Source organism: Oryctolagus cuniculus, chromosome 1, assembly GCF_964237555.1.
Source record: "Oryctolagus cuniculus chromosome 1, mOryCun1.1, whole genome shotgun sequence".
Classification (NCBI taxonomy): domain Eukaryota; kingdom Metazoa; phylum Chordata; class Mammalia; order Lagomorpha; family Leporidae; genus Oryctolagus; species Oryctolagus cuniculus.
This window is the reverse complement of record NC_091432.1, coordinates 198,682,806-198,695,856: the sequence shown is the minus strand read 5'-3', so window position 1 is coordinate 198,695,856 and position 13,051 is coordinate 198,682,806. Positions and strand designations below refer to the sequence as shown.

Genomic DNA, 13,051 nt, shown 5'->3' with positions numbered 1-13,051 from the left:
ACGCTTGTCTCTAGAAAGCAGGCCGGGATCCCCGAGCCTCTGGTCACCTTAGCAGTGCCCCCCTAATGAGCCATGCCGCCCTCCGGACGCCTCTCGGAGGCAGCGCCCACTCAGGGTAGGACCGGCCCCACCAGCGCCCAGGGGCCCCACGCCCCACTCCTCGAGAGCCCCCCTCCCCCAGGCTCCCCTCCTTACCGGGCACTCGACCCTCCTCTCCCCGCCCCCCTGCCTGCCCCTGTGGCCTCCACACATCCTCAGAGGCCCACCGCGGCCCACCCCAGCTCCCAGCGCGCCATCTGCTCCGGGGCCTGCCCTTTCTTTTGTCTCCGCTGCAAGGTCGGGCTAGCGCTGGGTGAAAGCTTAGGGGCGCACTGCGCAGAACATCCCCCGGAAGCGGTGGAGGCCCACTGTACCCCACCTTGGGTTCACCTGGTCTCAAGCTTCCTCCCTAGCAAGTTCACCCCAAATACCCCAAATCTGGAGTGTGCATCTGACCCTGTAGGGGATGACAACATGACTGCTGGCAGGGACAGCTAAGGGGCCTAGGGGACTTTTCTCAGACTGTCATAAAGGACGTGCACATAAACCCATTCTCCTCCCCGTGCTGAGAGACACTGTTTCTCTCCCCCACCCATTTTCAATCCACTTTTCCAGAAATCCCTGTGCCAAAACGCTAAGAGCTCCTGGAGGCGGGTGGGAAGGCAGGGCGAGGAGGGGCGCAGTTTCTCTGAGATGAAGGCGACACCTAGTGGTTTCGGAGGGGAAATGAAGGACAATGCCTTTTTATTCTTAGGCACAGTGTTTGTTTATTGAAGCTGGCTGCTTGCCTTGCACGAGCTGGGGGGGCGGGGGGGATACGATGAAAGCCAAAGGGCCCAGTGCTGACCTTCGAGGGACATGCGTGTGGATTCCCTAGGGTGCAGAGGCCAAAAGAAACCCCCTGTGGCAATGTCTCTGGCCTCGAGCCCAGTGAAAAGGAAATCTTAGGACAGCTCCTTTGTAACACTGAGGAATGGGAAGTGGAGTTTCAGGCTCCCCACGCTGTTAGTGAGAAGGGATTTCGTCCCATCTGGGCTAGGAAAAGGGGTGATGGGACAACCTGGAAACTCTCCAACTTCAGACCAAACCAACCAAATCGTTGCGTTCCAAGCAACCAGACCCAGCTTTATGGGAGAAGCAAACACAAAATGGCAATCGCCGAAAGATGCACAGAACGCCAGGGCTACGGAACATCGCATGAACGTATTGTTCCGTCTCCTGGTGCAAAGATCATCGAAAACTGAGTCCCAGAGAGAAAGTCCCTCTCCTCCAGCCCCACACGGCTTTTCAGGAGCAGGACACAGCCTGCATCTGGCATCCGGCTTCCAGTGCTCTCGGCTGGGGCTCTCGGCAGCCGTTCTGCTGACTCATAGAACTTGCAGTATGAAGTTACAGTGTAGTGGCCACCGGCAGCCCAGCCGGGTCCCTGACGCACCTGCAGATCCCGTGAGCACCAGCCACCACTGTTCGCCAGGTGAGCTCGTTTATAGTATGTCAGTCTCCACATGACAAACAGCTCTTCATTTTACTGAAGATCATTCAAGGATGTGGCTCCTCCACTCTTCCTTCTGACTAGCCACTTACACTACAGAGTAGGTAGAGACAGGAGATAAAAGTTCAACCAGCTTGGGGGCTGGCGCTGTGGTGTATTGGGTAAAGGTGCCATCTGCAGTGCCGGCATCCCATATGGGCGCCGGTTTGAGTCCCAGCTGCTCCTCTTCTGATCCAGCTCTCTGCTATGGCCTGGGAAAGCATTGGAAGGTGGTCCAAGTCCTTGGACCCCTGCACCCACACGGGAGACCAGAAGAAGCTCCTGACTCCTGACTTCAGATAGGCCCAGATCCAGCCGTTGCAGCCATCTGGAGAGTGAACCGGCGGATGGAAGACTTTCTCCTTCTCTCTCTCTCTGCCTCTGCCTCTCTGTAACTCTACCTTTCAAATAAATAAATAAATCTTTAAAATAAGAAAAAAGCCGGCGCCGCGGCTCACTAGGCTAATCCTCCGCCTAGCGGCGCCGGCACACCGGGTTCTAGTCCCGGTCGGGGCGCCGGATTCTGTCCCGGTTGCCCCTCTTCCAGGCCAGCCCTCTGCTATGGCCAGGGAGTGCAGTGGAGGATGGCCCAGGTGCTTGGGCCCTGCACCCCATGGGAGACCAGGAAAAGCACCTGGCTCCTGGCTCCTGCCATCGGATCAGCGCGGTGCGCTGGCTGCAGCGGCGGCCATTGGAGGGTGAACCAACGGCAAAGGAAGACCTTTCTCTCTGTCTCTCTCTCTCTCACTGTCCACTCTGCCTGTCAAAAAAACAAACAAACAAAAAAAAAAAATAAGAAAAAAAATTTAAACCATCTAATAAAGGTTTTTAAAAAAATTAACATCCAGTGGAATTTTTTTTTTTCATTTTTATTAGATAAATGAGAGCTTTGGATATCTATACATTTCCATTATCCAAGCTATCCCTGCTCTCACTGACATGAACAGTAAGATTCTGGCTGTATTTGGTGACCCCACCAGCAATCCACACAAAGCCTGGGAAATCCGCACACTCTGCTGGCCCGAGCAGCACCCCCCGAGAAGGGCCCAGCTTTCTCTCTGCAGAGCTGTTATGGCCTCCTACAACTGTCATTCCTTCTGGCCAGGTTTCTCTCAAATACTGATTAATGTTTTTGGATTTGTGTCTGGCCAGGAATTCAACTGCACAGCATCAGACTGGCTAATGCTACAAGTTGTGGGTGTTTCCAGATGCCCTGTTAGTGAAAAGAAATCCTTCCCGTGGTCCCGCTCAGGCCAAAGGCGCCTCAAGACCCTAGCAGACTCCTGGGAGCGCCACATGTGGTCATGTTAATCTCCACGGTATGCCCGGTTGCCCCAAACTGAACAGTTTCATAACTGACCTAATTTTGCAGCTAAATCTGGATCTCCAGTCTTGCCCTAGACCAGACCATGCTTCCCAGGCTTCCAGAATATTCCAGAGAAAGCAACCATCTTCCAGGCTTCTCTCTGCTTGACCAGCCTGACCAGCAGACAAAGGTTACGGTTAAGGTGCGACTGTGCCCCCTGCACGGAAGCTGGACAGATCCAAGAGAACCTGCCAACAGAGGGCAGGGCACAGCCGAGGGACATCAGATCAAATGGGGCAGAAAAGATCATCGCAAGGCATGGACGTCAACAGGAAAAAGGAGGAGGTAGTGTAAAAAGAGAAGTGTAGTAAAGCAATAGAAGGCAAAGGAAGACTTTATTCAAATTCTTCCGTTTCTCTTCGGTCCCAGTGAGGGAGATACAGAACCCCGAAAACGCGCCCACTCATCGCTGCTCTCAATGGCTCCCCTCCACACACACACATCACTCAGCACACAGGATGGCTCCAGACCCGGGCTCCACTTCACTTTCTCAATGTCCTCAGAGAGCGGCTAGGATTGCTTGAAGGGCCAAGGAGTTTTTACTTCTGATTCACACATCTCGTTCTCTGGCAAGTTAGAAAGGGTTTTACATTTAAGATAGTCAAGTCAGATTCCAGCTTCCAACTTACCTGTGTTCTGCAAGGTGAGCTGGGGCCCTGCTCTGTGGGCCAGAAATCTCGACTTAGTGAAAACACGGTCCAGACGAGTCGTTTTCCAACAGGAAATGCTTCACTGACGGCAATTCCTAAGAAAGGAATTTAAGAATTGTCAGCCATGTGTGTGTATCTTCAAGTCCCTGGTGGACCATGTTTCTTTCTTTCTTTTTTTTTTTTAAAAGATTTATTTATGTATTTGAAAGTCAGAGTTACACAGAGAGAGAAGGAGAGGCAGAGAGAGAGAGAGGAGAGGCAGAGAGAGAGAGACAGAGAGAGGAGAGGCAGAGAGAGAGAGAGGTCTTCCATCCACTGGTTCATTCTTCAACTGGACACAACGGCTGGAGCTCTGCTGATCCGAAGCCAGGAGCCAGGAGCTTCCTCTGGGTCTCCCACAAGAGTTCAGGAGCCCAAGGACTTGGGCCATCTTCCACTGCTTTCCCAGGCCATAGCAGAGAGCTGGATTGGAAGTGGAACAGCCGGGTCTTGAACTAGCACCCAAACGGGATGCCGGCACTGCAGCTGGCGGCTTTACTAGCTACGCCATAGCGCCGGCCCCTGGGCCATGTTTCTTCTGTGCACGCCATCCAGGCCTGGACCAGTCCCCCGGCAGTATGCAGGAAGGTGGCAGCAGAGCATGCACTGCTTCCCTGCGTTCCTGTGATCACCCATCACCACTGCTGCCAACCCCAGGAACTACCTACCACCCCTTGGCAGCATAAAGTCTCAAATGTAATGCTCTCTATTACATTCTCCTCTCCATCGAATGTAAAATTCCACTTTCTTCACAAAATGTGCCAATGAGAAAAACGGCAAGAGGCTGAAGGGCAGGTTTTCCGTCATCTTGTCATTCCTGCTACATTTATAGACATCCCACATAAAAAGAAACAAAGTGGGGCTGGCGCTGTGGCATAGTGGGTAAAGCCGCCGCCTGCAGTGCCGGCATCCCATAAGGGCACCGGTTTGAGTCCTGGCTGCTCCACTTCCTATCCAGCCCTCTGCTATGGCCTGGGAAAGCAGTAGAAGATGGCCCAAGTGCTTGGGCCCCTGCACCCACATGGGAGACCCAGAAGAAGCCCCTGATTCCTGGCTTTGGATTAGCACAGCTCCGGCCGTTACGCCCATTGGGGAGTGAACCAGTGGGTAGAAGACCTCTCTCTCTCTGTGTGCCTCTTCTTCTCTGTCTGTGTAACTCTGACTTTCAAATAAATAAATAAATCTTAAAAAAAAGAAAAAAGGAAACAAAGGAACCATGATCACCCCAGCTTTTTCAGAACAGACGTGGATTAATCACTGTTCTCATCTTTTACTCTGCCTAGAATGTTCTGGAGAAGTCCAAGGCTGGGAAGAGAGGAAAAGCTGAAACAGAACTGGGCTCCTGTTGCATGTGCCGCACCGTCACGACAAACAACGAATTGCTAAGCCGTGGCATTGCAGGGTTGGTGGGCAGACCAGACACCGAAAGATGGGCTTGGAGAAACCCAAGCGGGAAAGGAAAAACACCTAGAGTAGGATGATGGGGTAGTAATGCAGAGAGAGAGAGAGCGAGAGAGAGAGAGAGAGCGAGCGCTGAGGCCAATTGGAGGAAAAAATGGCAAACAGGATCCACACTCCAAAGCAAGGGTCCCAAAGGCAGACGCCCTAGGGGGCCAAGTAAGGGGCTGGGTGGGGACTGGCAACCCAGGAAGCCCTGCACCATCTGATGTGGACGCTGCTGCGCCCGGATGGAGCGCGGAGTTGCCAGTTCCTGTGATTTTTCCTTTGGTCCCGTTTCAAGGCTCTGGGTCTCCGGTCTCACCTCCCTCCAATCCGGTCTCCACAATGTATTCAGATGCCAAAGCGACCTTTTGAAACAAAAACCTAATTATGTCACTTCCCTGCTTAAAATCCTTAAATGAGTCCCCATGGAAGCTGTTTTTCAGACTGTTATTTTTAGCCACAAAACCCTTCCTTCAACTAAAAGTTTATATGCAAAACAGAAAAAGAAAGAAAACCCAGGGGCTCCAGGTAAGGCAGGGCGTGCTGGGACAAGAGCCCCCCCTTCTCATTTTTTCATACAGAGGCCCTAAGCCACCTCCAGGGACCCTCAGGGCAGCGCAGGGAGATTTTCTGAGGTGCTGGGTGTACAGACAGTATGGAGGGGTCCAGCTGCAGACCCTCGACTTCCAGATACACTTGCTCCTGAATCCCACCGGCCTGGGAGCGGCCTGTGCTCACAGCCCTCCGACCCTTTCTCCAAATGGCTGCAATAGCCGGAGCTGCACCGATCCCAAAGCCAGGAGCCAGGAGCTCTTCCTAGTCTCCCACGTGGGTGCAGGGGCCCAAGCACTTGGGCCATCCTCCACTGCCTTCCCAGGCCATAGCAGAGAGCTGGACTGGAAGAGGAGCAGCCAGAACTAGAACCAGCGCCCATAAGGGATGGCGGCACCACAGGCAGAGGATTAACCTACTGTGCCACGGCGCTGGCCCCCTCACACAATTTTAATTGGAAGTGAAGCCAGGACTCAAACCCAGGCACCTAATGTGGTATGCAGATTCCATAACGCTTTTTTCTCTTTAGGCTATTTTAAAATGCAGTCCAATCTGTGTGTGTAGTGTGTGTGTGTGTTTAAGATTTATTTATTTACTTGAAAGGCAGAGTTAGAGAGAGAGGGGAGAAACAAAGAGAGATCTTTCATCCATTGGTTCACTCCCCAAATGGCCACAATGGCCGGGGCTGGGCCAGGCCAAAGCCAGGAGCCAGGAGCTTGTTCCAGGCCTCCCACATGGGTGCAGGGACCCTAGCACTTGGGCCATCCTCTACTGCTTTCTCAAGTGCATCAGCAGGGAGCTGGATTGGAAGCAGAGCAGCCAGGGCTTGAATGGGGGCTCCAATATGGGATGCCAGCATCGTAGGCAGCAGCTTAACCCACGGTGCCACAACACTGGGGCCCTCAATCTGGCTTAAACCCACGGTGGCAGTACCAGTGCAGAGCTCGTCTGCTCCTCCCTGGCCGCCCGAGCTTGAGCCATGACTTCAGGAAGTGGGAGGACAGTGTGCCACCTCTCCTCACCTCTTCTAGTTCTCCAGAAGTTTCTCCAGAAGCGTTCTTGCTCTTTGCAGGAGGGGAACAGGGAAGAAGAGCGGGGAGGAAGAGGACAGCTGTCTCTTTAAGGAATAGGGAAGCTAGCGCAGCTGTGTGGATGACGGACCATCCCAGCCTGCTGTTCAGCAGGTGTCACAGTTCTGGCTCCTACCCAGCTCTTGTATAGTCTCTTTGGAAGGTCCTGCAGGGCTCTGCACGAAGCTGTGCTCTAACGTAGACAGTCTTGCTCCAGGGGATCTTTCAGCCTTCCTCACTGTGTGCAGCGGACACAACTTGGGTTACCAGCAGAAGCCCTGCCATCTTCTGGTCACGGGAACCCAAGAATCCCTACTAAACTAAGCAGAAGCAATGCAGGCTGTGCCACTGCTGCCCCTCACTGTCTCACATCTCTCTAATTGCCTTTCCTCGGCCGTTCTCAGATAGGCACAGCGCTGAGCAAGTTTACTGTCTACAGGCAGTCTCAGTGGGGGATGAGCAAACAGTGCCTCATCTAGATTCTCTTTGACACCTTCCTCCTTGGTCTGGGGGCAGCAGGGAGAGGCTGTCCACGCCTCCCTCCCTTCAGTCATCTTGTATCTTACATAACCCAGGAACGGAGGCGGCCAGAGAAGGATGGGTTGGGTGATGGTTGTAGGTAGCAGGGCCAGTTCTGCCACCTCTTGCATAAGCCCCGGAGAATGTGTCTGGCCCCTTTTATTAGCAACTCTGTTTAGAGTATGTGGTCCTTACTGCTTCCTTGTCCTCAGCGCTGGACCCTGCTCTCCAACTCTAGGACAGTGGGAAAAATTCCACTCAGTATCTCCCACTGTGTCCTGAAGTGAAGTGCACGTGACACCAGGGGCTCGGCTGCATTTCTAAGTGAGGAGGCAAGGTCGTCCTCCGAGTGAGAAAGAGAATCAGGAGCTGGGGTTTCAGGCAGAAGACAGAAGACAGAAGACAGAAGACAGGGACAGCGGGGGGCAGAACACAGATGACAGCTGTTTCCAGAAGGAGGCACACGTGCACGTCACACACAGGCTTCTGCCGTCCATTCAGGCGCATGGGGACCCTGATCAGCAGGGGCTCGCAAAGGGGCCAAAGGAGCCCGGGTGAACAAGTTTTGGACGAAGAGCAAAGAAGTAGGAAGACGACGGCCCCGTCCTCTGTATACGAGGGGCTACCAGGCGTTTGTGGGGAGATGAATGAGAAGCTGCTGTGTGTTCCCAGTCAACCCTCAGCAGACCCCGGCCCATGGGAGGAGAGGCAGCCAGTGCACGGGAGGACGGTGAGAAGGCGGGACTGCACACACCCAGGGGCAGCCAGTTTTCTAACAGCATCATTCATCCGGCACACTCGGATTGCTGAGGCGCTTTAGTATAGACGCACCTTACCTTTCTGTATGAGGCCATGACATGCCTGCTGCGCAGTAAGTGTGATTAATAATCGAGAGGCTTCCGAGGAGGGGCCAGAGATTTGACTGTGCCTTAAAAAATGTAGCTATTGGACAGGAACCTCCCTCAAGGGAAACAAGATGTCTGAGGAACAAGGTGCAAGACAGAAGTATTCCATTGTTGGTCATTTTGTATTCCTTTAAGTTTGTAACATGAAGGCGAGTATGGACAACTCAAAACTTTTACTGAAAAATCAAATTTCAGTCGCAAGTAAGAAAGTATAAGCCATATGTTGAGTGCTTGATCTTTGGAATGGTTCACAGGAAAGCAATGGGGCCCCAAAGGGAAAGGCGAGATTGACTTAAATAAACTCACGTGACAAATCCCTCACAGCGGCTCCAGGGACATCCAAAACATCAAAGTGGGGGCTGGGCATCGGGGCACAGCCAGTGAAGCCACAGCTTGGGAGACCCACATCCCAGGCTGGAGCAGGGTTTGAGTCCCAGCTGCTCTGCTTCTGATCCAGCTTCCTGCTAATACAACCTAGGAGGCAGCGGATGATGGCTCAAGTGCTTGGGCCCCTGCTAGTCACATGGGAGACCAGGCTCCTGGCTTCAGCTTGGCCCACCTCTGGCTTCTGGAGGCATTTGGAAAGTGAGTCAGCAGATAGAAAATCTCTCTCTCTCTGTCTTTGCCTTTCAAGTAGATGAAAATAAATAAATAAGCATAAACAATAAAAACATCAGGGGGCAAAATGGTGACATTAGTGCTAAGAAGACTTTTCCAAAAACTAGTAATTTGGGACCAATAAATTATAATGGATATTACAGAAAGTGTAATCCAAGAGTAGGAAATTAAAAAGGGAAGAATTAAGATTGAAACATCTTACAATAAATAGGTATAAAAAATAGCAAAACCCCCTAAACATAAAAACAAAGCTAAGATTGGGTTGGGTTATCTCTGGCCCAAAAAATTAATTTATTTTTATTTTCCACAAAGCAAATCTTGACCAAACACTAGATAAGAAGAACTGAATGGGTAACTTAGATTCTTCCTTGAGGGAACTTAGATTCTTCCTTGATAATTCTAAAATAAAATATTTGTTTAGATAAGAATAGTGTTCTAAAAATAACAGGCACAATCTATACTGCAAAGAGTCAGTGTGAGTAGAAGAGTCAGCCATTGTCCTCCAACACCTGCTAGGTCACCCCGAGAAAAGGAGTGGCAGGTGACACCAGCCTCCCCCATGGACAGCTGAGAACGTCCTTCCGTCAACTGCCCAGAGTAATGAAACTGACCAACAAAAATGGCAAACATCATCCAAAAGGACCCTAATGTTCTTCTTGCAAAGCTAGGCTTTAAACTAACCCGACAGAGGTCAAATAAACAGATTCCAGGATCCCCAGATTACAGCCTACTTACAATGAAAATAAATATAAAAGCACCTTGTATATTATAAAGTGTTATATAAATGTTAATTGTGATGGTGATTACTTGAGGCCTTTCTTTCCCAAAAATAAACTAGATCCCGCCATCAGCAGCTTGAGTTTGTATTCTGGAAAGGTGAAATGTTTGCTTGCTTTTTTTTTTTTTAAGAGATTGCTTGTTTTGTTTTAAGATTTTATTTAGGGGCTGGCGCCCTGGCTCACTCGGTTAATCCTCCGCTTGCGGCGCCGGAATCCCATATGGGCACTGGGTTCTAGTCCTGGTTGCTCCTCTTCCAGTCCAGCTCTCTGCTGTGGCGCCGGAATCCCATATGGGCACTGGGTTCTAGTCCTGGTTGCTCCTCTTCCAGTCCAGCTCTCTGCTGTGGCCTGAGAAGGCAGTGGAAGATGGCCCAAGTGCTTGGTTGGGCCCCTGCACCCGCACAGGAGACCAGGAAGAAGCACCTGGCTCCTGGCTTTGGATCGGCGTAACCCCAGGTGTGGCGGCCATTTGGGGGATGAACCAACAGAATGAAGACCTTTCTCTCTATCTCTCTCTTTCACTGTCTAACTCTATCTGTCAAATTAAAAAAAAAAAAAGATTTTATTTATTTAGTTGAGAGGTAGAGTTACAGAGAGAGAGAGGGAGAGACAGAGAGAAAGGTCTTCCATCTGCTGGTTCACTCCCCAAATGGCCGCCACAGCTGGAGCTGGGCTGATCAAAAGCCAGGAGCCTGGAGCTTCTTTGGGGTCTCCCATGCAGATGCAGGGGCCCAAGGACTTGGGCTATCTTCATCTTCTACTGCTTTCCCAGGCCATAGCAGAGAGCTGGATCAGAAGTGGAGCAGCCAGGACTTGAACCAGCACTGCAGGCAGCGGCTTTAACCCACTATGCCACAGCACAGGCCCCTGCTTGTTTTTGTCATTGTGTAAAGCTGTTCAAAGTTTTCATCGCTTCATAGAAAAGTCTAGTTAAGATTTGCTGAGCCGGCGCTGCAGCTCACTAGGCTAATCCTCCGCCTTGCGGAGCCGGCACACGGGGTTCTAGTCCCGGTCGGGGCACCAGATTCTGTCCCGGTTGCCCCTCTTCCAGGCCAGCTCTCTGCTGTGGCCAGGGAGTGCAGTGGAGGATGGCCCAAGTGCTTGGGCCCTGCACCCCATGGGAGACCAGGATAAGTACCTGGCTCCTGCCATCGGATCAGCGCGGTGCGCCGGCTACAGCGCGCCGGCCGTGGCGGCCATTGGAGGGTGAACCAACGGCAAAAAGAAGACCTTTCTCTCTGTCTCTCTTTCTCACTGTCCACTCTGCCTGTCAAAAAAAAAAAAGAAAAAAGAAAAGAAAAGAAAAAGATTTGCTGATCAACGACAACATGATCAAAAAAAGAGAAACTGCGCAGTTCAAAATAGCAATCTTCATTGAAGGGCCTAGGGAGGACACAAAGAGAGGTCAGGATACACTCCCTGCCCTGTGCACCAGGAAGAGTACTAAGGAGGAGGACAAAAGCTGGCTTATGCGGCAGAGCGACTGTGTGAAGCAGCGAATGACGTGCTCCTTCCCGCTGCCGCTGGCCGGCCCTGAGCCTCACAGGCTGACTCTGCAACCCCACGGCACACAGCACCGTGGGACACGATGGCAGAAGGCTGGGCTGCAGAAGGCAGCAAGGGAGAGCCGCAGCGACAGAGCGCTCTGGCCCCAGCCTCCCTAGGATGGGCCCCGCGAAGCGCTCCGGCTTCTCATCGATGGTGGCCCCTGGGCCTCCTCTCCGTCTTGTCAGCCTAGGAATGACGGCCATTCCTGCTTTTGCTAATTTCTGGATTCTCTTGAATGGTTTCTCAGTTCTTCCATCTCTTTTACAGCTGGCTAATTCTCTGGATTAAATTCCCTCTGGTTTAAATACTTACAAGTGATTTCTTTTTTCCTGGTTGGATCTTAAGTCTGGTGGCTAAGCCAAAAAAGAATTTATTGGATTGAGAGCAAAGACTCTGCCTACTGAGTTTCTAAGTTCAAAGTTCACTGCTATCAGGAAAGGTACTGTGGCAGAGTTTGGGATGCCTGCATTGCATATCAGAGTGCTGGTTTGAGGCCCAACCCTCCTCCGCTTCCCATCCAGCTTCCTGCTAACACACCTGGGAAGACAACAGATGATGGCCCAAGTACTTAGGTTCCTGCCACCCATGGGAGACAGCTGGATGGAGTTCCTGGCTCCTGGCTTTGACCTGGCCGAGCCCTGGCTATTGTGGGCATTTGCAGCATGAACAGTGAATAGAATATATGTTCTCTGCCTTAAAAATAAAAAATTTAAAAATTTTAGAAAGTTCACTGCTACCGATGTGCACCCAGACTTATACAGAGGAACAGAGAGACAAAATAGTTTCCCTCTTCTCCCAAAAGGACACAGGCAAGAAAGTGGGTTTGGGAAGAGAGAGAGGAGGGTGCTGCAGACAGGGACAAGGATGTGACAGAATCCCCTCTTAAAATCTGAGTGGAGTCAGAGACTGAACCTCTATAAAAACTCAAAACACTGATAAGATTATCGCACTCCTTCCTTCCAAAACATAGAACAAAATCTATCTTAAACTAAAATACCTGTGTCAATTTAGAATCTTTCTGTGGTAACTATTTCAGGGCTTTAAAAAGATACCAACTTTTTTTTTGTGCATATCTATTTGATGCCTGTCGCTCCCCGTCTTCGTGGGGGAACGACACTAAACCCTGCCTAGGCTTCATATCCGAGTCACGGCACCATTATGTCGCTCCCCCTCTTCGTGGAGGAACGACACTAAGCCCTGCCTAGGCTTCATATCCGAGTCACAGCACCATTATGTCGCTCCCCGTCTTCGTGGAGGAACGACACAGGACCCTGCGCTTTTCTTTCGTCTGCTCGGCCCTCCCCAGGTTTGCTGCTGGTCCTTCCCGGGTTGGCTGCTGGTCCTTCCCGGGTTGGCTACCGTCCCTTCCACCTCTGTGGAAGGGCGGTTCCCCCTGCCACATTCCCCACTTCCGCGGGGGAGCGGCACACCGCCGGCCGGCTCTCTCGGGGGCTGCACAAGTGTTCCCCTTAGATGTTCCTGGTGCATGGTGTCTCTCTCCTCCTTTATAGTCCTCTTCCGCCAATCCCAACTCTGCTACCCACACGCCGAGTACGCTGCTCTCCTCCAATCAGGAGCAAGTCCCACAGTCTATTGGTTGAACTGGAGGCAGCTGTGTAGAAGCTGTTTCCCTTCTCAGCGCCATATTGTGGGAAAGCAGATGCATAGAATAAGTCTTAATTCCAGTAACTTAGTCTAGTCCGAGTTGCTCCCAGTTGCTCCCCACAGATGCCCTCACTTGGTTGGTGCCTACTGGGTCATCCAGGGCGGGGCCTGCCCTGCCCATGCTGGCCAGAACTCCAGTAGTCGGCCTGCTTGTGCTGGGAGGGGCCGGGGCGCTGGAGCTGAGTCCCCTGAGGACGCAGGGGTGGCTTAGGTTTCCCATGGGCCCCGAGGGGGCTGTGGGCTTTACAAGGCAGGCGGTTTCTCCAGAACACCCCGAGGCCGTCCAGGGTCGCGTGTGTGTGTGTGTGTGTGTGTGTGTGTGTCCGT

General features: G+C 51.9%; 1 protein-coding gene across 2 annotated transcripts in view; it reads right to left on the bottom strand.

Moving 5' to 3' along the window:
* Positions 1–3,252: 3,252 nt before the first annotated feature.
* The window catches only part of RGP1 (RGP1 homolog, RAB6A GEF complex partner 1), a 36,389-nt gene continuing 26,590 nt past the window's right edge, over positions 3,253–13,051 (bottom strand). For both annotated transcript variants that reach the window (XR_011380887.1, XM_070054112.1), the window contains one exon: positions 3,253–3,681. The gene's annotated coding sequence lies outside the window, so the exon portion shown is untranslated. The remainder of the gene's footprint in view (positions 3,682–13,051) is intronic.